At 34.8% G+C, this 25,403-nt stretch overlaps 1 protein-coding gene across 5 annotated transcripts in view; it reads right to left on the bottom strand.

Moving 5' to 3' along the window:
- nAChRalpha4 (nicotinic acetylcholine receptor alpha4) overlaps nt 1–24,824 on the bottom strand; it is a 562,559-nt gene extending 537,735 nt beyond the window's left edge. The window contains exon 1 of one of the 5 annotated variants that reach the window (XM_073992624.1): nt 24,498–24,824. The gene's annotated coding sequence lies outside the window, so the exon portion shown is untranslated. Of the gene's footprint in view, nt 1–24,304; nt 24,426–24,497 lie in introns of those variants that run through there. The other 4 variants (XM_073992651.1, XM_073992631.1, XM_073992641.1 and 1 more) reach the window with 4 other exon arrangements.
- Between the last annotated feature and the right edge of the window lie 579 nt (nt 24,825–25,403).

The following is a 25,403-nucleotide window of genomic DNA, read 5'->3' on the forward strand; positions in this document are numbered from 1 at the left end:
GAATTTTCAAGATATTTGTCCCATTTGACCCCCGAATTGGTTGTAATTTTGTATTTTGTGTCTCCAGAGACCAAAAATATGTTTCTACCAAAATTTTTTTATATGAGTCGGCCCTGAAAATTAATTCCACCACACAAAGTATATTAAATAATTATTAATCACTTAGGTTGACCTCACTGCCATCTACCAAGTGATAATACAAATCCAAATTACAACCATTCCAGTGTGAAACCTTCAAGATTACACCTGGAGGTATACCAAAATATGGACCTATATTGTTCGTTTTCTTCGCGCAGACATTCTATTCGTTGAGAATCCGGAATACAAAGTAACACCCACTTCAGAATGAACATCTAGCAAAAGGCTTCTGCACCAAAACAAAAACCTACGCGTATTTTAACAATTTTCCGAATTTGAGACCCGAAATACCAAATTACTGTAATTGCTGTCCGATCTCACAGTTTGTAATTTTTAAATCATGGAAAATTATCCATATTCTAACAGACAGATTTTGTAAAAAAAATATTTTTCAAACGTACTTTCGTACTCAAACAGAACCTTTTAAAATTTGGTTTTTATAAAAAATTGGAAAGCATTCGTTTGATTCCGAAAAGCTTTGCATAAAAGTGTTTCCATTATGTTAATTTTTAAAATTTTTTAAATTGTTCTCATTGAAAAGTGTTTTCCTTGTAGTAATCCCAAAAAAAATATTCAATATACAGACAAATATTGAAAACAAATGTCAAAATACATTTTAGAAATATGATAATATTTGGCCTGTATGGCGTATTTTTACATGTATGAGTATCTAAAAATTTCTCTAGATCAATTTCCCATCATATGCATGCGTTTTCAGTGAAATTCTGTAACAAACAACAAAATTTCAGCTCAAAACGTTGGGTCTTTTCCTATCGTCATTTTCAGACGTTTTCGTTTGTATTTTTTTGTTATGAAACCCAAATATATAAGGGAAATCAAAAGTTTCTTTTGGTTTTCACACTCATACAAACAGCATTGGATACAAAAACCAAAATGTGTTTTTGTGTGTGACAAACACGAAGTAATCGGAAAATTTGAGTTACAAAAACAGTAATAGAAGACCAAAAGACCGCGTAATAGAAGACCAAAGACCGCGTGTCCCGGCGTGTTTCCCATGCATGCACTCTCGCGGTTATTGGCCACACAAGAGTCATTGTTAGTTCAACGCACCTGTTTGTCTTTTTATTTATTTTTGCATGTTTCAATTTATTTCATTATTATTTCTATTTTGCATGTAATTTCTATTTCATTGTTGTTGCTATATTTAAAATCATCATTATTGTTATTTATTGTCGTCATTATCAACAGAATTATAACTACAGCATGTTTGTTCCTTTGATCGCTGTCTCTCTGTTTCTCATTCTCATTTCTATTGCCGCTGTCCTAACTTTGTTCTTCTGCTTGCGACCACACGAGCATCGTAAATCAATCGAAAGGGAGTATTTGCATTATTTTGATTTGCTGTTTTTTTCTAATGTGAGTTAGAAATAGAAACAGCATATGAATTGCACTCAATATTACATTATTGTAGAAAACACTCAATGAGAGACATCGATCTATATGTTTGTTGTTATTTATTCTTGTTCTCCTCTTTTAGCAAATTAAGAATTTGCATTGTAACTGCCCGTTTTAGTAATAAAGCAAATCACTTGAAGAAAGAATTAAAGCTTGGCGCATTTTATTTGTTCCTCGTTGGACCGAGAAGAACCCTCAGCATATAAGTTGGTTGTTCAAATTTTAATCAAATTTATGCTAGTTCAGGAAACGCTCCTGGTATTAACATTGGCGACCGCTTAAGCCACAAACTTTCCCAAGTTGTCGTTTGTAACCACCATGAACTTAAGCAACAGCGCACAATAATCAAGAAGAATATTTCTCGCATAAAAACAGTGATTGATGCCAGTGGCAAGGGAAAACCACTTTCGTCTGCCGACTTAAAATGTCGTCTTGGAATCCTGGACTCATATCTTAAGCAAGTGTTATCGATCCAAAGCAAAATTGAAAACATAGATCCAGAAGACAGTGGCCGTGCAGATGTTGAAGAATTTACTGCTACATCAACGCCCAAATTCAACAACAACATGCTGAAGATGGACATAATGCAACGTTTACCGACTCATCGTTTGTTGTTTCTGTTCCCACAAACAATCTTCCTCGGCTAAAACTTCCAAGCTTTAATGGTAAATATAGTGATTACAAAAACTTTATACAATCTTTCAACATGGACTCTCAATCATTTATTGAATTGCCTACAAGGCCATGCATTAGAAACAAGGCTTTAGTAAGACTAAAAGCTCGTTATGACAACAGCACTCTAATCTTCATGGAAAAAAAATTCAATTAATCAAAATGTTTTTTATTTACATTTTTTTTTATTTTATAATTACTGCCCCCTTTTTTTATACATAGTAATTATTTTTTTTGAGTAGTTCTAACATCCCTCCCTTGTTATATTTAAGCTATTTTATATAATATTAAATTGAACATTATACTGTAGTATACAGCCTTAAGGTCGAAAGACTGGGCATATGAAAATTGAAATAAATAAATAAATAAAAAATAAATAAATAAAACATTACATCTCTTTTCGATTTGCCTGATGTGTTAAAATCAAATTCTGGTCAATTAAGAAGAATTGTCGATAATGTTTCTACCTTTACAGTTCTCTGTAGTCTCTTGGATCACAAAGCGACATCGTCAATGCAATGTTGATTCATATTGTAATGCAAAAGTTTGATGTCGACACTCAAAGAAAGTGGATTGACTCTTTGGACTTCAGTCGACTTCTTACATGGGACGATTAGGGATAGGTAAGTCGACTTTCGGTTAATCGACTTTTTGCAGTCAAAAATCTAAAAATTGTAGTCGACTTTTGTCTGGAGGGAAAATCGCATAATCGATTATCTTGTGATCGATTTTCGAGTTTGCCATAGATTGTGGACTTCGATGAAAAAGTCGAAACTCCAGTTTTAAGACAACTGAAATAATCGCAAGACCGAAAAATCGCATTTTTAAATTTAGACCAAAATCGAAAAGTCGAAAAATCGATTATTGCTTTCCACTACCTATCCCTAGGGATGATTGTTCAAAAATTCTGGAAAGAAGATGTCAGTATTTAGAGTCTTCAGACACACCAATTTTCCCTGCAAAATCCATTCAAAAATCATCCAATCATGGACATTATTTTTCTTGCACCAAAAGTGTTTCTTCTTATTGTTCTAAAACTGACCACTCCATCACACAATGCGTGCAATTCAAAGATTTAGATGTTTGTCTTCGTTTTTATATTGTAAAGAAACTTAGTCTTTGCTTTAATTGCCTCGCTAAGGGCCACCAGGTAACAAATATCCATCAAAATTCAAATGCAAAAATTGTTCTCGCTCTTCATCGTTCTCAAACACCTCCAACACATTAGTCGACTGCACCATCTACTTCTTCTGCTGCGGACAATGATGCAACTGCTTTAGTGCATAAACATATTGATATCTCATCGCATCAGGTACTTCTTGCTACAACTATGGTTCTCGTTCGTGACAGTTTTGGCTCTTACAAATTGGGATGGGCTCTGTTAGATTCTTTCTCTCAAATAAATTTCATTGCCGACGACTTTGCTCAGCGTCTTAATCTTCGAAGACACAAAAAACATGTTGAAGTTTCTGGCATTGGCAATGCCACCACAAAGATAACACAAAACTGTTCAACCAATATAAAATCTAAGGTGACAGATTTTGAAGTCGAACTTTCGTTTTGTATCACGCCACACATTTCGTACAAACCTACCATACCACTGTGTGCTCAAACCAAATAGTACCTCAACAAAGCTTCGAGCTGTCTTTGACTCCTCGTGGGCTACAACGTCAAATACTTCTCTCCACCACATCTTAATAGTTGGACCCATAATACAAGAGGAACTGTTCACAGCTTCACGACTTCACAGCTTTGCGTTAACGGCTGACATTGTAAACATGTAAAGGCAGGTGTTGTTCAGCGCAGAAGATCGTAGGTTTCAATATATTTTGTGCGTTATTCGGATAAAGAAGAAATCCAAACATATCGTTTGAATACTGTAACTTATGGTACATCAGCAGCATCCTTTCTGGCTGTTCGTGCTCTACATTATCTTGCCGACGAATATTCTGAACTAGTGTGTCCAAAAAACCGGGGTTTCCAAACAAAACTGTTTTCGCTTAACCGAAATTTTAAATTTTTCAAAAACCGGTTTTCGGTTTTCAAAAATCTTAAAAACCGGTTAACCGGTTTAAACCGTTTTTTAAAATAGGTACAAAATTGCTCATAATTGATAAATGTTTTATTAAAAATGTGTGTAAAGTGGTAAATTAAATATAACGACTTCGTTTTTATATAACTATCTCATAATATCCCTGTTATTTGACATTCAACCTCGAAGTGAGGACAGCAAAATTAAGACTAGAATTGTGCTCTAAGAATAGTAAAAACCCCTACATATATAAAATTGTGGGCCAAAAGAATTAAGTTTGCATTTTATTACGTCTAGATCAGGGACGCGCTTCGTTGCTTTTTTGTATAGTGAGGGCGCACACTGAGATGTTTTTGCATTTGCTTCTCTCTCTCACGTACAGTGTAAGTGTACATAAACAAACGATGAACATCATGTGCTTGTTGTTTTTCCCCCATGCATACACAAATGCTTTAGTATTGACGGAAATAATGTGGGCGGCACTGGTCTAGATTCTCCCTCATGCGTTGAGAACCTCAAATTACCGTGCCGGAATCAAACATGCATTTTCTTATCGTTTACAAACTTAAATTCGACAAGTTTTTAGATTACTGTACTAACTTAAAAATTTATGAATAATAATTCAAACTACCTTTAAATATTACGTATACGCAGTTTTTTCATAGATCGTTCAGTTGAACTAGATTGGAGCAACTATACATTTAACACAACATATTTTTCAAATTTAAAGGTATCTGACATTCACAACTTGGCCCGTACCTTGTGTTAGTTAAGTTTAGTTTACTTTCAAGAATACAATTTTAATTTAATATTAAAAATGTTACTATTTTTTAAAACTGGTTAACCAACACAAATAACCGGTTTCTCGGTAATTCGAAAATGACGTTTTTGGCGAAAACCGGTTTTGGTTTTGTAACTCAAAACCGGTTAACCGGTTTCGGTTGTGGACACCCTATTCTGAACGTTTGAAAATTGGAACAAATGCACTCAAAACTTCATTCTATGTTGAAATTTTTCTAGGTAGTGCTGAAACTATTGAATAATTAACCCAGCTAAAATATCAAGTAACAGAACTGCTTAAAATGGGGTGTTTCGAGCTTGACAAATGACAATCGAATCATGAAAACTTTCGTCATGATAAAACAGTAAAAGATTTAAACTTAGATGATTCAATTGTCACCAATGCTTTGGGAATTTCATGGGATCAACAAAAAAGACATAAATACAACAAGATAAGACATTTGTTTGCTGTCATTCTTCAGTAAATGGCTTTTGAATTTAATGCTTGGTTTACATTTACGAAATCTACTCGATTTCAACTGTGAAATTCATAGGTTAAACGTCAAATGAAATCCAATGGATTTCAGATGAGATTTCATTTGACGTTTGAGCTATGGAATTGACAGTTGAAATCGAGTGCATTTCGTAAATGTAAACTTAGCATAGCATAATGTTATATTACGATATGGTGATATAACATTTTTTTCTTTTATACATTTTTACGTATTTAACCGAATTTGCCGATCCAATTGACATAGAATTATTCTTGAATAGATCCTTGAATTTATAGATTTCGTTTCTGATACCATTACATGAAATGTTCCTCCTTGGTTGCGATTTTGAATTAACTGCAACCTGTTAAGGGTAATGTTTCTATATAACGTTTCGTAAACATTTTTTTGTTGCATGCATTTTGTCTAGTCTTAGTTGCATTTATGTCTTTGTCAACAACATGATAAATTTTTATTTTCCTTTTCCCCAAAAAATTTAAAACAAATCATTGTTTCCAAACATTCAATATTATCGTTGCCATCAGCTCTTTTTGATCCCCTTGGACTTGTTTCACCTCTAATCATAAAAGCAAAAATCATTATTCAAGAGCTTTGTAGAATAAAAGTTGGATGGGACGAATCCGTTCCACAAGAGATTCATACGGCTTGGCAAGGTTTCTTCGATGATCTTCATCACTTATCGCTGCTTAACATCCCTCGTTATTGTTTGTTGTCTAACCCAGAGTCTATTCAATTGCATAGCTAGGTACCTTAGTTCATGTATTTAGATCAGAGTGAAATTCAGGTCTGGTACCATTTCTGCACAACTATTTTTTGTTGCATGCATTTTGTCTAGTCTTAGTTGTATTTATGTCTTTGTCAACACATGATACATTTTTATTTTCCTTTTCCCCAAAAAATTTAAAACAAACCATTGTTTCCAAACATTCAATATTATCGTTGCCATCAGCTCTTTTTGATCCCCTTGGACTTGTTTCACCTCTAATCATAAAAGCAAAAATCATTATTCAAGAGCTTTGTAGAATAAAAGTTGGATGGGACGAATCCGTTCCACAAGAGATTCATACGACTTGGCAAGGTTTCTTCGATGATCTTCATCACTTATCGCTGCTTAACATCCCTCGTTATTGTTTGTTGTCTAACCCAGAGTCTATTCAATTGCATAGCTAGGTACCTTAGTTCATGTATTTAGATCAGAGTGAAATTCAGGTCTGGTACCATTTCTGCACAACTATTTACCGCAAAGTCAAAGGTTGCCCCAACAAAGCGAAAATCTTTACCATTTTTAGAACTGTGTGGAGCTCACTTCTTATGCAAATTATACACCAAAATTAATCATCTTCAAAGTATTTCAAGGAGCTCCATATTCCTGTGGACTACATCACAAATAGTTTTGTACTGGCTTAAGCAATACTCCAACACCCTTTCGGTTTTTGTTGGCAGACGATATAGTATCTAGAGGATCAACTGTTTCAGAATTAAGGTCGCCGATTTAGTTTTCCGGCCCATCCTTTCTCTCCTAATATGAAGATAAGTGGCCAATCAATAAATGTGAAGAAATAGACCATGAAAAAGTCAATAGAGAAAAGCGAAAAACTACGCTTCATATGGAGGTACAACCTAATAGAATCCGTAAACTTATTGATGATTGCAGTTGATACATAAAAATATTTAGAGTTGTGCATGGATTTTTCGTTTTTGGCATGCCTTATCTTCGCCGAAATCTGGGTTTTGTAATTCTGATTGTCTTCAACCCCAAGAATTGGAACATGCTCTGTTAGCTGTAGTTTGGCACATACAACATTAATACTTCAAAGATTATATACAGCGGACATTGAGAAAAAAGATCCACTGGACCTATTTTAGAGCCTTAATCCATTTATAGATAATTTCAGTGGTATTGCAATTTTAAAGATTGGTGGTCGTCTAGAGCTTGCCGATATTCCTGAAACTCAAAAGCATCCTATGATAATGCCGAAGGAAAACAACTTTGTTAAATGTTACATTCATCTTCTTCATATAAAAGATTATCATGCAGACCCAAAGGCATTAGTCTCGCTTGCCAGAATGCGTTTTTGGATTATTAACTTGAGAAGTCTCTGTCGCACTATTGTCAATCGATGCCCGCACTGCATACGCTATCATCCAAAACTACTACAACATATGATGTCAAAGTTGCCGGCTGACCGTCTCAACCCCTTTCGAGTCTTCGCTAGATGTGCTGCCGATTTCTGTGGACCCATCAACACGTATCTAAGAATGAGATTAAAGGTGCCATACAAAACTTATGTGGCCGTTTTTGTGTGTCTGGCAACAAACGCTGTCCAAAAGCTGTCGAAGTAGTATCTGACCTATCGACCGACACCTTTATTGCTGCTCTCAAGAGGATAATAGGCAGAAGAGAGTTGTCGACTAAAATTTTCTGTGACAACGGAACCAATTTTATGGGCGTGAACTCGGGTGCCACCGTGGTGCAATGGTATGCACGCCCGCCTTGCACGCATAAGGTCGGTGGTTCGATTCCCCGGCCAGGCAACATCAAAAATTTTTTCAACGGTGGCAAAATACCCCTCAGTAATGTTGGCGACATTTCCTGAGTATTTCAGCCTTGAAAAACTTCTCCACAAGTGGTGTCTTATGACACGCCGTTCGGACTCGGCGATAAACAGTAGGTCCCATGTCATTGAGCTAAATATGAATCGGGGTGCACTCATTGATATGAGAGAAGTCTCCCTTGTCCCGTATGGGATGTTGTGGAACAATGTTTTTTTTTAACTCAAAACTCAAAGATTTGAAAACGTTTTAGTTCGATGAGGGAAACAAAAACCATATTGTCAATTTTTGTTTCAACGAACCGAAACAGCCTTGATTACTGGGCCCAAATCACCAACATCAAACAAGGCTTTTGGAAGAAGTGGTCTCATGAATATATCAAAGAGCTGCGGAATAAATTGACAACTTAAAATCCAAATGTTACTGTCAATGTTTTAGTACTTGTCCACGAAGACAACATCCCACCGCAGAAGTGGCTAATGGGTAAGAGTGTTCTAACAAGAAATGGAAAAGATGCAAGAATACGAGTTGCCGACGTCAAAACCATTAAAGGAGTTAAAACCATTAAGGAGACATATTCACAAACTCGCTTTGCTTTTAAATTGAAAGTGCCCTTTTTATGGGGCCGGTATGTTAGGTCAACTCACCTGTTTGTCTTTTTATTTATGTTTGCATGTTTCAATTTATTTCATTATTATTTATACGTCATTGTTGTTGCTATTTCTAAATTAATCATTATTGTTATTCATTGTCATAATTTTCAACGGAATTATAACTACTGCGTGTTTGTCCCTTTGGTCGTTTCTACTGTAGCAGCCCTAACTTTGTTTCTCTGCTTGCGCCCACGAAAGCATCGTATTTTTTTTTTTTTTTTTATTTATTGAAACATTTTGTAAAGTAAGCCTGAAGGCCAATTAGTTTTACAATATTCATAAGAAGAGTTCCTACTCCAAAATATAGTAATATAAATAGTGTATACAAATTCATATATAAATACAAGTTATTTATAAGCTAAATGCATAAAGCTAAAACTATAATTTAAAGTTTTAAATATGTAATTGTTTTGCCTGTTTATTTAATATAACACATTAATACAACAGGATATGTGAGATATTCTCGTATGTTGATCTAATGTATATGATATGAGGTTGTAAAAAAGTCATAACCCTATTGCATATACGTAGGACTTTTGATATTGAAAACGGGCTACGTAGGTCCACGTTTTGGTATAGCCCCCAAAGAAAGTGACGCGTCGACATTTTAAAGAATTTTCAAGATATTTGTCCCATTTGACCCCCGAATTGGTTGTAATTTTGTATTTTGTGTCTCCAGAGACCAAAAATATGTTTCTACCAAAATTTTTTTATATGAGTCGGCCCTGAAAATTAATTCCACCACACAAAGTATATTAAATAATTATTAATCACTTAGGTTGACCTCACTGCCATCTACCAAGTGATAATACAAATCCAAATTACAACCATTCCAGTGTGAAACCTTCAAGATTACACCTGGAGGTATACCAAAATATGGACCTATATTGTTCGTTTTCTTCGCGCAGACATTCTATTCGTTGAGAATCCGGAATACAAAGTAACACCCACTTCAGAATGAACATCTAGCAAAAGGCTTCTGCACCAAAACAAAAACCTACGCGTATTTTAACAATTTTCCGAATTTGAGACCCGAAATACCAAATTACTGTAATTGCTGTCCGATCTCACAGTTTGTAATTTTTAAATCATGGAAAATTATCCATATTCTAACAGACAGATTTTGTAAAAAAAATATTTTTCAAACGTACTTTCGTACTCAAACAGAACCTTTTAAAATTTGGTTTTTATAAAAAATTGGAAAGCATTCGTTTGATTCCGAAAAGCTTTGCATAAAAGTGTTTCCATTATGTTAATTTTTAAAATTTTTTAAATTGTTCTCATTGAAAAGTGTTTTCCTTGTAGTAATCCCAAAAAAAATATTCAATATACAGACAAATATTGAAAACAAATGTCAAAATACATTTTAGAAATATGATAATATTTGGCCTGTATGGCGTATTTTTACATGTATGAGTATCTAAAAATTTCTCTAGATCAATTTCCCATCATATGCATGCGTTTTCAGTGAAATTCTGTAACAAACAACAAAATTTCAGCTCAAAACGTTGGGTCTTTTCCTATCGTCATTTTCAGACGTTTTCGTTTGTATTTTTTTGTTATGAAACCCAAATATATAAGGGAAATCAAAAGTTTCTTTTGGTTTTCACACTCATACAAACAGCATTGGATACAAAAACCAAAATGTGTTTTTGTGTGTGACAAACACGAAGTAATCGGAAAATTTGAGTTACAAAAACAGTAATAGAAGACCAAAAGACCGCGTAATAGAAGACCAAAGACCGCGTGTCCCGGCGTGTTTCCCATGCATGCACTCTCGCGGTTATTGGCCACACAAGAGTCATTGTTAGTTCAACGCACCTGTTTGTCTTTTTATTTATTTTTGCATGTTTCAATTTATTTCATTATTATTTCTATTTTGCATGTAATTTCTATTTCATTGTTGTTGCTATATTTAAAATCATCATTATTGTTATTTATTGTCGTCATTATCAACAGAATTATAACTACAGCATGTTTGTTCCTTTGATCGCTGTCTCTCTGTTTCTCATTCTCATTTCTATTGCCGCTGTCCTAACTTTGTTCTTTTGCTTGCGACCACACGAGCATCGTAAATCAATCGAAAGGGAGTATTTGCATTATTTTGATTTGCTGTTTTTTTCTAATGTGAGTTAGAAATAGAAACAGCATATGAATTGCACTCAATATTACATTATTGTAGAAAACACTCAATGAGAGACATCGATCTATATGTTTGTTGTTATTTATTCTTGTTCTCCTCTTTTAGCAAATTAAGAATTTGCATTGTAACTGCCCGTTTTAGTAATAAAGCAAATCACTTGAAGAAAGAATTAAAGCTTGGCGCATTTTATTTGTTCCTCGTTGGACCGAGAAGAACCCTCAGCATATAAGTTGGTTGTTCAAATTTTAATCAAATTTATGCTAGTTCAGGAAACGCTCCTGGTATTAACATTGGCGACCGCTTAAGCCACAAACTTTCCCAAGTTGTCGTTTGTAACCACCATGAACTTAAGCAACAGCGCACAATAATCAAGAAGAATATTTCTCGCATAAAAACAGTGATTGATGCCAGTGGCAAGGGAAAACCACTTTCGTCTGCCGACTTAAAATGTCGTCTTGGAATCCTGGACTCATATCTTAAGCAAGTGTTATCGATCCAAAGCAAAATTGAAAACATAGATCCAGAAGACAGTGGCCGTGCAGATGTTGAAGAATTTACTGCTACATCAACGCCCAAATTCAACAACAACATGCTGAAGATGGACATAATGCAACGTTTACCGACTCATCGTTTGTTGTTTCTGTTCCCACAAACAATCTTCCTCGGCTAAAACTTCCAAGCTTTAATGGTAAATATAGTGATTACAAAAACTTTATACAATCTTTCAACATGGACTCTCAATCATTTATTGAATTGCCTACAAGGCCATGCATTAGAAACAAGGCTTTAGTAAGACTAAAAGCTCGTTATGACAACAGCACTCTAATCTTCATGGAAAAAAAATTCAATTAATCAAAATGTTTTTTATTTACATTTTTTTTTATTTTATAATTACTGCCCCCTTTTTTTATACATAGTAATTATTTTTTTTGAGTAGTTCTAACATCCCTCCCTTGTTATATTTAAGCTATTTTATATAATATTAAATTGAACATTATACTGTAGTATACAGCCTTAAGGTCGAAAGACTGGGCATATGAAAATTGAAATAAATAAATAAATAAAAAATAAATAAATAAAACATTACATCTCTTTTCGATTTGCCTGATGTGTTAAAATCAAATTCTGGTCAATTAAGAAGAATTGTCGATAATGTTTCTACCTTTACAGTTCTCTGTAGTCTCTTGGATCACAAAGCGACATCGTCAATGCAATGTTGATTCATATTGTAATGCAAAAGTTTGATGTCGACACTCAAAGAAAGTGGATTGACTCTTTGGACTTCAGTCGACTTCTTACATGGGACGATTAGGGATAGGTAAGTCGACTTTCGGTTAATCGACTTTTTGCAGTCAAAAATCTAAAAATTGTAGTCGACTTTTGTCTGGAGGGAAAATCGCATAATCGATTATCTTGTGATCGATTTTCGAGTTTGCCATAGATTGTGGACTTCGATGAAAAAGTCGAAACTCCAGTTTTAAGACAACTGAAATAATCGCAAGACCGAAAAATCGCATTTTTAAATTTAGACCAAAATCGAAAAGTCGAAAAATCGATTATTGCTTTCCACTACCTATCCCTAGGGATGATTGTTCAAAAATTCTGGAAAGAAGATGTCAGTATTTAGAGTCTTCAGACACACCAATTTTCCCTGCAAAATCCATTCAAAAATCATCCAATCATGGACATTATTTTTCTTGCACCAAAAGTGTTTCTTCTTATTGTTCTAAAACTGACCACTCCATCACACAATGCGTGCAATTCAAAGATTTAGATGTTTGTCTTCGTTTTTATATTGTAAAGAAACTTAGTCTTTGCTTTAATTGCCTCGCTAAGGGCCACCAGGTAACAAATATCCATCAAAATTCAAATGCAAAAATTGTTCTCGCTCTTCATCGTTCTCAAACACCTCCAACACATTAGTCGACTGCACCATCTACTTCTTCTGCTGCGGACAATGATGCAACTGCTTTAGTGCATAAACATATTGATATCTCATCGCATCAGGTACTTCTTGCTACAACTATGGTTCTCGTTCGTGACAGTTTTGGCTCTTACAAATTGGGATGGGCTCTGTTAGATTCTTTCTCTCAAATAAATTTCATTGCCGACGACTTTGCTCAGCGTCTTAATCTTCGAAGACACAAAAAACATGTTGAAGTTTCTGGCATTGGCAATGCCACCACAAAGATAACACAAAACTGTTCAACCAATATAAAATCTAAGGTGACAGATTTTGAAGTCGAACTTTCGTTTTGTATCACGCCACACATTTCGTACAAACCTACCATACCACTGTGTGCTCAAACCAAATAGTACCTCAACAAAGCTTCGAGCTGTCTTTGACTCCTCGTGGGCTACAACGTCAAATACTTCTCTCCACCACATCTTAATAGTTGGACCCATAATACAAGAGGAACTGTTCACAGCTTCACGACTTCACAGCTTTGCGTTAACGGCTGACATTGTAAACATGTAAAGGCAGGTGTTGTTCAGCGCAGAAGATCGTAGGTTTCAATATATTTTGTGCGTTATTCGGATAAAGAAGAAATCCAAACATATCGTTTGAATACTGTAACTTATGGTACATCAGCAGCATCCTTTCTGGCTGTTCGTGCTCTACATTATCTTGCCGACGAATATTCTGAACTAGGGTGTCCAAAAAACCGGGGTTTCCAAACAAAACTGTTTTCGCTTAACCGAAATTTTAAATTTTTCAAAAACCGGTTTTCGGTTTTCAAAAATCTTAAAAACCGGTTAACCGGTTTAAACCGTTTTTTAAAATAGGTACAAAATTGCTCATAATTGATAAATGTTTTATTAAAAATGTGTGTAAAGTGGTAAATTAAATATAACGACTTCGTTTTTATATAACTATCTCATAATATCCCTGTTATTTGACATTCAACCTCGAAGTGAGGACAGCAAAATTAAGACTAGAATTGTGCTCTAAGAATAGTAAAAACCCCTACATATATAAAATTGTGGGCCAAAAGAATTAAGTTTGCATTTTATTACGTCTAGATCAGGGACGCGCTTCGTTGCTTTTTTGTATAGTGAGGGCGCACACTGAGATGTTTTTGCATTTGCTTCTCTCTCTCACGTACAGTGTAAGTGTACATAAACAAACGATGAACATCATGTGCTTGTTGTTTTTTCCCCCATGCATACACAAATGCTTTAGTATTGACGGAAATAATGTGGGCGGCACTGGTCTAGATTCTCCCTCATGCGTTGAGAACCTCAAATTACCGTGCCGGAATCAAACATGCATTTTCTTATCGTTTACAAACTTAAATTCGACAAGTTTTTAGATTACTGTACTAACTTAAAAATTTATGAATAATAATTCAAACTACCTTTAAATATTACGTATACGCAGTTTTTTCATAGATCGTTCAGTTGAACTAGATTGGAGCAACTATACATTTAACACAACATATTTTTCAAATTTAAAGGTATCTGACATTCACAACTTGGCCCGTACCTTGTGTTAGTTAAGTTTAGTTTACTTTCAAGAATACAATTTTAATTTAATATTAAAAATGTTACTATTTTTTAAAACTGGTTAACCAACACAAATAACCGGTTTCTCGGTAATTCGAAAATGACGTTTTTGGCGAAAACCGGTTTTGGTTTTGTAACTCAAAACCGGTTAACCGGTTTCGGTTGTGGACACCCTATTCTGAACGTTTGAAAATTGGAACAAATGCACTCAAAACTTCATTCTATGTTGAAATTTTTCTAGGTAGTGCTGAAACTATTGAATAATTAACCCAGCTAAAATATCAAGTAACAGAACTGCTTAAAATGGGGTGTTTCGAGCTTGACAAATGACAATCGAATCATGAAAACTTTCGTCATGATAAAACAGTAAAAGATTTAAACTTAGATGATTCAATTGTCACCAATGCTTTGGGAATTTCATGGGATCAACAAAAAAGACATAAATACAACAAGATAAGACATTTGTTTGCTGTCATTCTTCAGTAAATGGCTTTTGAATTTAATGCTTGGTTTACATTTACGAAATCTACTCGATTTCAACTGTGAAATTCATAGGTTAAACGTCAAATGAAATCCAATGGATTTCAGATGAGATTTCATTTGACGTTTGAATTGACAGTTGAAATCGAGTGCATTTCGTAAATGTAAACTTAGCATAGCATAATGTTATATTACGATATGGTGATATAACATTTTTTTCTTTTATACATTTTTACGTATTTAACCGAATTTGCCGATCCAATTGACATAGAATTATTCTTGAATAGATCCTTGAATTTATAGATTTCGTTTCTGATACCATTACATGAAATGTTCCTCCTTGGTTGCGATTTTGAATTAACTGCAACCTGTTAAGGGTAATGTTTCTATATAACGTTTCGTAAACATTTTTTTGTTGCATGCATTTTGTCTAGTCTTAGTTGCATTTATGTCTTTGTCAACAACATGATAAATTTTTATTTTCCTTTTCCCCAAAAAATTTAAAACAAATCATTGTTTCCAAACATTCAATATTATCGTTGCCATCAGCTCTTTTTGATCCCCTTGGACTTGTTTCACCTCTAATCATAAAAGCAAAAATCATTATTCAAGAGCTTTGTAGAATAAAAGTTGGATGGGACGAATCCGTTCCACAAGAGATTCATACGGCTTGGCAAGGTTTCTTCGATGATCTTCATCACTTATCGCTGCTTAACATCCCTCGTTATTGTTTGTTGTCTAACCCAGAGTCTATTCAATTGCATAGCTAGGTACCTTAGTTCATGTATTTAGATCAGAGTGAAATTCAGGTCTGGTACCATTTCTGCACAACTATTTTTTGTTGCATGCATTTTGTCTAGTCTTAGTTGTATTTATGTCTTTGTCAACACATGATACATTTTTATTTTCCTTTTCCCCAAAAAATTTAAAACAAACCATTGTTTCCAAACATTCAATATTATCGTTGCCATCAGCTCTTTTTGATCCCCTTGGACTTGTTTCACCTCTAATCATAAAAGCAAAAATCATTATTCAAGAGCTTTGTAGAATAAAAGTTGGATGGGACGAATCCGTTCCACAAGAGATTCATACGACTTGGCAAGGTTTCTTCGATGATCTTCATCACTTATCGCTGCTTAACATCCCTCGTTATTGTTTGTTGTCTAACCCAGAGTCTATTCAATTGCATAGCTAGGTACCTTAGTTCATGTATTTAGATCAGAGTGAAATTCAGGTCTGGTACCATTTCTGCACAACTATTTACCGCAAAGTCAAAGGTTGCCCCAACAAAGCGAAAATCTTTACCATTTTTAGAACTGTGTGGAGCTCACTTCTTATGCAAATTATACACCAAAATTAATCATCTTCAAAGTATTTCAAGGAGCTCCATATTCCTGTGGACTACATCACAAATAGTTTTGTACTGGCTTAAGCAATACTCCAACACCCTTTCGGTTTTTGTTGGCAGACGATATAGTATCTAGAGGATCAACTGTTTCAGAATTAAGGTCGCCGATTTAGTTTTCCGGCCCATCCTTTCTCTCCTAATATGAAGATAAGTGGCCAATCAATAAATGTGAAGAAATAGACCATGAAAAAGTCAATAGAGAAAAGCGAAAAACTACGCTTCATATGGAGGTACAACCTAATAGAATCCGTAAACTTATTGATGATTGCAGTTGATACATAAAAATATTTAGAGTTGTGCATGGATTTTTCGTTTTTGGCATGCCTTATCTTCGCCGAAATCTGGGTTTTGTAATTCTGATTGTCTTCAACCCCAAGAATTGGAACATGCTCTGTTAGCTGTAGTTTGGCACATACAACATTAATACTTCAAAGATTATATACAGCGGACATTGAGAAAAAAGATCCACTGGACCTATTTTAGAGCCTTAATCCATTTATAGATAATTTCAGTGGTATTGCAATTTTAAAGATTGGTGGTCGTCTAGAGCTTGCCGATATTCCTGAAACTCAAAAGCATCCTATGATAATGCCGAAGGAAAACAACTTTGTTAAATGTTACATTCATCTTCTTCATATAAAAGATTATCATGCAGACCCAAAGGCATTAGTCTCGCTTGCCAGAATGCGTTTTTGGATTATTAACTTGAGAAGTCTCTGTCGCACTATTGTCAATCGATGCCCGCACTGCATACGCTATCATCCAAAACTACTACAACATATGATGTCAAAGTTGCCGGCTGACCGTCTCAACCCCTTTCGAGTCTTCGCTAGATGTGCTGCCGATTTCTGTGGACCCATCAACACGTATCTAAGAATGAGATTAAAGGTGCCATACAAAACTTATGTGGCCGTTTTTGTGTGTCTGGCAACAAACGCTGTCCAAAAGCTGTCGAAGTAGTATCTGACCTATCGACCGACACCTTTATTGCTGCTCTCAAGAGGATAATAGGCAGAAGAGAGTTGTCGACTAAAATTTTCTGTGACAACGGAACCAATTTTATGGGCGTGAACTCGGGTGCCACCGTGGTGCAATGGTATGCACGCCCGCCTTGCACGCATAAGGTCGGTGGTTCGATTCCCCGGCCAGGCAACATCAAAAATTTTTTCAACGGTGGCAAAATACCCCTCAGTAATGTTGGCGACATTTCCTGAGTATTTCAGCCTTGAAAAACTTCTCCACAAGTGGTGTCTTATGACACGCCGTTCGGACTCGGCGATAAACAGTAGGTCCCATGTCATTGAGCTAAATATGAATCGGGGTGCACTCATTGATATGAGAGAAGTCTCCCTTGTCCCGTATGGGATGTTGTGGAACAATGTTTTTTTTTAACTCAAAACTCAAAGATTTGAAAACGTTTTAGTTCGATGAGGGAAACAAAAACCATATTGTCAATTTTTGTTTCAACGAACCGAAACAGCCTTGATTACTGGGCCCAAATCACCAACATCAAACAAGGCTTTTGGAAGAAGTGGTCTCATGAATATATCAAAGAGCTGCGGAATAAATTGACAACTTAAAATCCAAATGTTACTGTCAATGTTTTAGTACTTGTCCACGAAGACAACATCCCACCGCAGAAGTGGCTAATGGGTAAGAGTGTTCTAACAAGAAATGGAAAAGATGCAAGAATACGAGTTGCCGACGTCAAAACCATTAAAGGAGTTAAAACCATTAAGGAGACATATTCACAAACTCGCTTTGCTTTTAAATTGAAAGTGCCCTTTTTATGGGGCCGGTATGTTAGGTCAACTCACCTGTTTGTCTTTTTATTTATGTTTGCATGTTTCAATTTATTTCATTATTATTTATACGTCATTGTTGTTGCTATTTCTAAATTAATCATTATTGTTATTCATTGTCATAATTTTCAACGGAATTATAACTACTGCGTGTTTGTCCCTTTGGTCGTTTCTACTGTAGCAGCCCTAACTTTGTTTCTCTGCTTGCGCCCACGAAAGCATCGTATTTTTTTTTTTTTTTATTTATTGAAACATTTTGTAAAGTAAGCCTGAAGGCCAATTAGTTTTACAATATTCATAAGAAGAGTTCCTACTCCAAAATATAGTAATATAAATAGTGTATACAAATTCATATATAAATACAAGTTATTTATAAGCTAAATGCATAAAGCTAAAACTATAATTTAAAGTTTTAAATATGTAATTGTTTTGCCTGTTTATTTAATATAACACATTAATACAACAGGATATGTGAGATATTCTCGTATGTTGATCTAATGTATAGAAGAAAGCGCTTTCGAAAAGTAGAAATAGAGAAATTGAACATTTTTAGATTATTGGGAAGGGAATTGGAGAGACGAGAAACTCTAACTTGAAACGAATTATCCATTCGTCCATCCAAGCGAGGGATTTTGAGGCTAGTAATTCGTGTAAATCGAGAAAATGTAAAGGAAGTCGCAAGGAAACAAGGACACTGGAATTTACAAATCTTATAAAAAAGAAGGAGGCACCGAAGTTTAATCAGATCTTCAAAAGTGCATCCTAAAAAATCTATTGCGAAAGGCGTTATATGTGAAAAGCGTTTGGTGGAATATAGATAACGCATAGCACTGTTGAAGGCTTTTTTAACAAGTTTCAGTCTGGATGAGGTAGTTCCGGTATACAGCTCAAGACAATATAGTATGTTAGGCATGACTAAAGCGTGAATTAAAGTCTTTTTAATGTCACGGGGTAAAACCAAGTCGCAATTGTAAAGTTGGCGTAAAGCAAAGTTAGTACGTGAGACTACTCGATCAATGTGATAAGTGAAGTCCAACTTATTGTCCAAAATGACACCGAGACATTCCATTCTGTCTACGAAATCAATTGATATACCCTTGTATTTCACATCTAAAGAGAAAGTGTGCGAGGAAAAGAGCATTGCTTTGGTTTTGGAAGGGTTAACCGATAGTTTGTTAAGGCCCATCCATTGCTCAACCGAAGAAAGAGTATAATTAATCTTTGCTTGTAAAACATCAGGCGAGTCTATGTTACTCGTGAATAAAATTTGAACATCATCCGCAAACAGATATGGTGAGCAATAAAGGTTCAATGAGGAGAAGAGATCATTGATATACAGCATAAACAGTAATGGCCTAATCACCGAACCTTGGGGCACACCACTTTTTACGGGGAGTACACTGGAAGCAACACCATTAACGTATACATACTGTTTTCTATTTCTTAGATATGAGGCAATCAAACGACAAGCGCTACCTTGAAGCCGAAACTGCGAATTCAGTTTATTTAAAAGTGTGCCATAGTCCAATCGGTCAAAGGCTTTTTCCATATCAATAGAGACAAGGACACATTGACTATGATCATTAAACGACCTTCTAATGGAGTCGGTGAGACCAAGAAGCAAGGTTGCAGTACTTCTATGCCCACGAAAGGCGCACTGAAAATCGGTGAGAAGGCTTAATGTTTCAATGTGTTGCGAAAGTTGACATTTTAAGACATGCTCTACTAACTTACCTAATATGGGTAATATAGATATTGGTCTAACGTTATCGAGGCTGACCGAACTAGTTTTCTTAGCAATAGGGATTATCTTTGCCACCTTCCATTCGGAAGGAAACGAAGAAGTTGTAACTATGGTATTTACAAGATGAAGGAAGGCAACACTAATAAGAGGCAAAACTATTTTTAAAAATTTTAGCGGGTATCCATCATTGCCGGCCACGTTAGACTTAATCGAGGAGAGAGCCAAAAACAATTCATCAAGAGATATAGTCCGAAAGGAGAAACCATTAATACAATCAGAAAATGACTGAATGTTACTGCATAATGTATCATCCAATTGGTTAGAAACAAAAGTGTTATTCAATTGATCAGCGTCAACATCCAAGGAGGTACATATATCTGGAGTATTATCTAGTAAACCATTTCTCCTAATTTTTTGCCATAGAGATTTTCCATTACCCGTCTCCAGAAAGGATGCTGCATGAGCTTCTCTTTTACATTTCCTCACAACCGTTTTTGCTCTGTTCCTAGCTTTACAGTAGATCTTCCAGATCTCTTCCGTACTATTTTCTTGAAAAGCTTTGAACGCTAAGTCTCTAAGAGAAGTGTAATAATCAATATTAGGGCAGTTATACCAGTTATCAGAAGTTGACTGAACTCTTCGCCTTTTCAAAGGGACGGCAGACTGAATGTGAGACAAACCAGACATGAATATAGTAAGCTGAGCGTTAACATTTGACGTACGCCACATGCCAGAAAAGTCAAAGGAATTTATTTTCGTTTGTAATGAGTCAATACTCACACTGCAATAGTCATAAAACTCATAATATGCCAACTCACGCGTAACAGGTAACTTAATCCCAACGTATATCAGCGCATGTTTAGAAATTGATGGGCATATAACCTGATCAGAAAGTAATATAATATCAGGAACAGATAACAAAAAGAAATCTAAAAGGGACGTCGACTTGTGAGCGACGTCAAAATGTGTAGGTATTGAGTTATGCCTAATTGACATGTTCATTCTTATACAAGCTTGTCTAACGGAGGAGGCAACATCGGGATCTAATAAATTTTTGTTATAGTCACCCATTATAATAATTTTAGTATACCTGAGCAACAGACTTGAAACTTCTTTCTCGAATGCCTCAAAGTCACCGTGAGGTAAATAAACTACACCCACCAAAACAGTATCCGTCCCACATAAGACCTCGGCAAACAAGCATTCAACAATGCCATAATTACTGCCCTTATAAACAATTTTATAAGATAGGGATTTGGATAAATATAACGCGACTCCACCGCCTCTATGGTTTAGACGATCGTTACGACAACAGTTGAATCCATTAATAGAAACACAATTGGAAGAAATGCTGGGCTTAAGCCACGTTTCAGAAATCCCCACAATATCCAAGTCACTGTCCATAATAATATTTCTAATTTCCGAAAGCTTTATAGAGGACGGATTGACACAGAAGCTTTGAATGTTGTAATGAGCAAATTTTAAATCCGAACTTAAATTATTAAACTGAGATCGAAGTTTTTGGCTATTATGAATTACATCACCCAAATTATTCATTATATTATTAATATCAAAACATGTAAAATAATTATTTATCGAGAAAATTTATTGAAAGCACAAATAAATATTGTACTAAATTCACGACATAGTGATACGATCATACCAGCGCAACGGTATCATCTCATTTTTCACTGAGCTAAAGGTGCAGACGGCAAAAACCAAGTCCCTACAATCTCGGGAGAATTGCAGAGACATGGGTTTTGAAATCCATCACCAGAGCTCTAAATAAAAGGAAATTTTACCATGCAGGAACTACAGAGCACAAATTTATCCTAATCGCATAAATCAGTCTGGTTTAACTACTCTAGTGAATGAAATAAAATATTGTACACTAAGATAAACAATCCTGAGCCGGTCAGCAGTATTAGGAAAATTAAGACGAAATTATTCAGCATGATGAAGAGAAGATGACATAAATCCATGAAGCGATGTTTTGTCGGATAGGATATTTTCAGACAAGAGACTACTGGAAAGCAAGACACATTGTTGCAAATTCAGAGTTTCCTTTTGGCCATCCAAATGAGTAATCGTTGCTTTTGGGTCATCACCATTGATAAGTGTATACTTTGCTATATATTTATTTGCTATTTTTTTTAATGTGAGTTAGAAATAGAAATAACATACGAATTGCACTCAATATTACATTATTGTAGAAAACACTCAATCGGAGACATCGATCTATATGTTTGTTGTTATTTATTCTTGTTCTCCTCTTATAGCTAATTAAGAATTTACATTGTAACTGCCCTTTTTTGTAATAAAGTAAATCACTTGAGGAAAGAATTGAACCGGTGCGCATTTTATTTGTTCCTCGTTTTTCAGACTTTTGCATTTTTTGGTGGTTTATAATTTTGCACTGAGAAGAACCCTCACGATATAAATTGATTGTTCAAACATTTAATCAAATTTATGCTAGTCCAGGAAAACGCTCCTAGTTTAAAGTTCTAAATAGCAAAAAAAAACAGAAATACTATTTTTTTTTGTGTTCTAGTCCGTCCATAGGTACTAAACTGTTCAAAATTCAAGAAAGCAAAAAAAAAAAAAATCCTAAGTCTCAATAAGTAACTTTTTAGTATACATCATTTGCGTTCAAATTAATAGGAGTGCCCATACACAAACGAGAATGGTCCAAACATTGTTCGCATCCCAACTGTTAACTCATTAACAGAAATAAGCCAATATGTTTCAAATTATTCACTGTTTACATCAACATTATAAATCGTCCTCAAATTTTTTGTTAAAAAAATAGGAGTGTGGAAGAAAAATGACAATAGGAATATTTTTATTTGAGTTTAGGGCCAAAATTGTCGATATTTTAAAACAAATTGCCAAAAAATTAAATTTTTCTGGACACATGGCTACTTTTTATGACTATGCGGTGTCAGACTATGCTTAATTTTTTTCATAAAATCGGGCCGTACCGTTACATTGTGTTATATAAAATCGTAAACCTATACCCACAATTCTTTTCAGGAATGTTTTATACCCCTAGCGAAGACTATAGTAGAAATGTAAGGCATTTCAGTTCTATAATGTGGTAAAATTCTTCAAAATACCGAAAATAAACTGATTTTAACAGATAGGTGGACAGATAGACAGACATATTTATACCTTATTGAGTTTCCGACGAATATTTCGATGAGTTACAAACGGAATGACAAAGTTAGTATGGTTGAAAGTGTCCTTTGTCTACCACCTCAAATACAAGTAAGACCAATGTTAAGTTCGGCTATGCCGAACAGAAACAGAACTGATTTACAAATTTTTGATTTTACAAAATTTTTGGTAAATGTATAATGAATTATTGTCCGACGATCTTTTTCCACGACTCCGGCTCCGCCTCCAGCAAAATTTGCTAGACTCTGACTCCAGACTCCGACTCCAACTCCGAAATCCTGATATTCCCAATATGAAGGTACCTCCAGATTTTACGTAGTTTGCAGTTTGTACACGCATCGTACAAATGGAACGACTGTAACATGGTATTTCGGATTCTGTATTGCGATCATTTTTTGAATTACCGACAAAAATCGGTAAAATTAAGACTATTATAATTTCGGTAATTAATGAAATTTGTCGGCAATTTAGCGACCAAAATAAAATTGTCGCCAAATCCTACCGATTGCAACAGTGTCGCCAAATTTTTCAGAACTTTTCTTTCATAATTTGACTTTTAATTTTATCGATTTTTGTGGCTAATCAAAAAATGAGTTATAGAATTCCAATACTGAACGGGTAGAAAATATAGATGTCTCATTGGTATTAAAACTTGGTTAAAGAAATAAATTTTCCCATTTTATCTCAATATTCGTGGTGTAGGGTATAAAAATTCGGCCCTGTCTCATTTCTTACTTGTTTGTTGTTTAAAATAAAAGAAATTATGAACTTATAACATTTCTTTACTAAAATACGATATGCCGACTACTGGAACAAACATGTCATGCCGACAATTGGGAAATGATGCCGACTACTACCAAAAAGCTCTGTTTCACTCAATTTGCATTTTTCTCAACTTTCATAAGAAATAATTAATTTTTTTTAACAATTAAGCTTTAGTTCATAGCGATTGGAAAAATATACTCGGAATGTTGAATGATTGAACTTGGGCAAATCCTTAAAGTGTCGACTATTGGTGCACTTACCCTATATATATACTTTATGGGGTCTCCGACGAATATTTCTATGTATTACAAACGGAATAACAACTAAAATTATACCCTCCATCTTACGGTGGAGGGTATAAAAAAACTGTTTGACTGCAAGAGTATGCGAGTACATCAGCTGGGCTTACTCTGTCAGCTTGTTATTGCACCATGATGTGCATAATATCATTTCGATTTCATTAAAAAATTCACATTTAATATTTTTAAATGTGCTTTTAATTTGATTTTAAATGCCACTCACCTTTCCTGATTATGCGCAAAGCTTATCTAACATTGTCTTCATGAAATGTTCATTATGAATTTAATATTTATTATTTCGTTTACTACACAAATCATACTTAAAATCATGGGCATATTTTGTGTATACACGGAAAACAGTTGTATGTATGTAGAATATTCCGAACATACAAACAAAAAGTCAATAAAACCATTACCTTCTTAATATTTGCTGCGATACTCCAATTACACAATTATATTTGTGTTTATTTAAACATTAACTTATATCATTTGTATTAACCAATTACAGATTGTAGGTAACCCTTAAATATAAGCACTTTTTCTGATATATGCAACTACTTTCCCGTTGGTCACATAACAATCGAAACAAAATGCTTTTTGTAAACGGGATGCTGTGAAATACACCGTTTAATGTTTCTATACGACAGACTACAAACTAACGAGTGTGTATTTGAGTTCCAGTAAATTCGCTCATCCGTCTGGTTTTGATATGGACCTATGTTCTATAAAAAACGTATAATGGTGGTGGAAACAGTTTAGAAATGTATGTTTGTGTGTATTTGGAGAACTCGGCCACGTGCTTATTGGAAACGAGAGAGAGGTACAGAACAGCTGTTTCATCCCTCGTTTATTGTTTTGATATAAACTGTGATATACTTCGTAGATATGCATACAACCATGGCGCAATAAGCTTTTACATCAAAAACGTGTGATTATCATACTAACTGTCAAAACACATTATTGTGAATGAAATCAAATACAAATAGGTAAACAATAGTAAACGAAATATAAAAAAATTTTGACGTTTCGTCTGAATTTGAGCAAGTGATGTAATAAGCCCACCTGATTATTACATTATTATTACAATCCCACGGCAGCGGGTTCTTTCGTACCGGATTGACCCGGAACCATAGTGTTTCGGCCAGCGGCTGCTAACCTAGCATCTCAAAGCTATGCTTCTACGTAGGTTTTTATGCTGCTACAACAACAACATGATTATTATGTTTCTTGTCAAAAACATTATTGTGATTTAAAATACAAAGAAACTCAAATCACAATAATGTAAAATCTATTATGTTTGTTGTCAAAAGTTGTTAACAGAA

The sequence above is a fragment of the Musca autumnalis genome, unplaced genomic scaffold (assembly GCF_047663935.1).
Source record: "Musca autumnalis isolate F117 unplaced genomic scaffold, ASM4766393v1 scaffold_1, whole genome shotgun sequence".
Lineage (NCBI taxonomy): Eukaryota > Metazoa > Arthropoda > Insecta > Diptera > Muscidae > Musca > Musca autumnalis.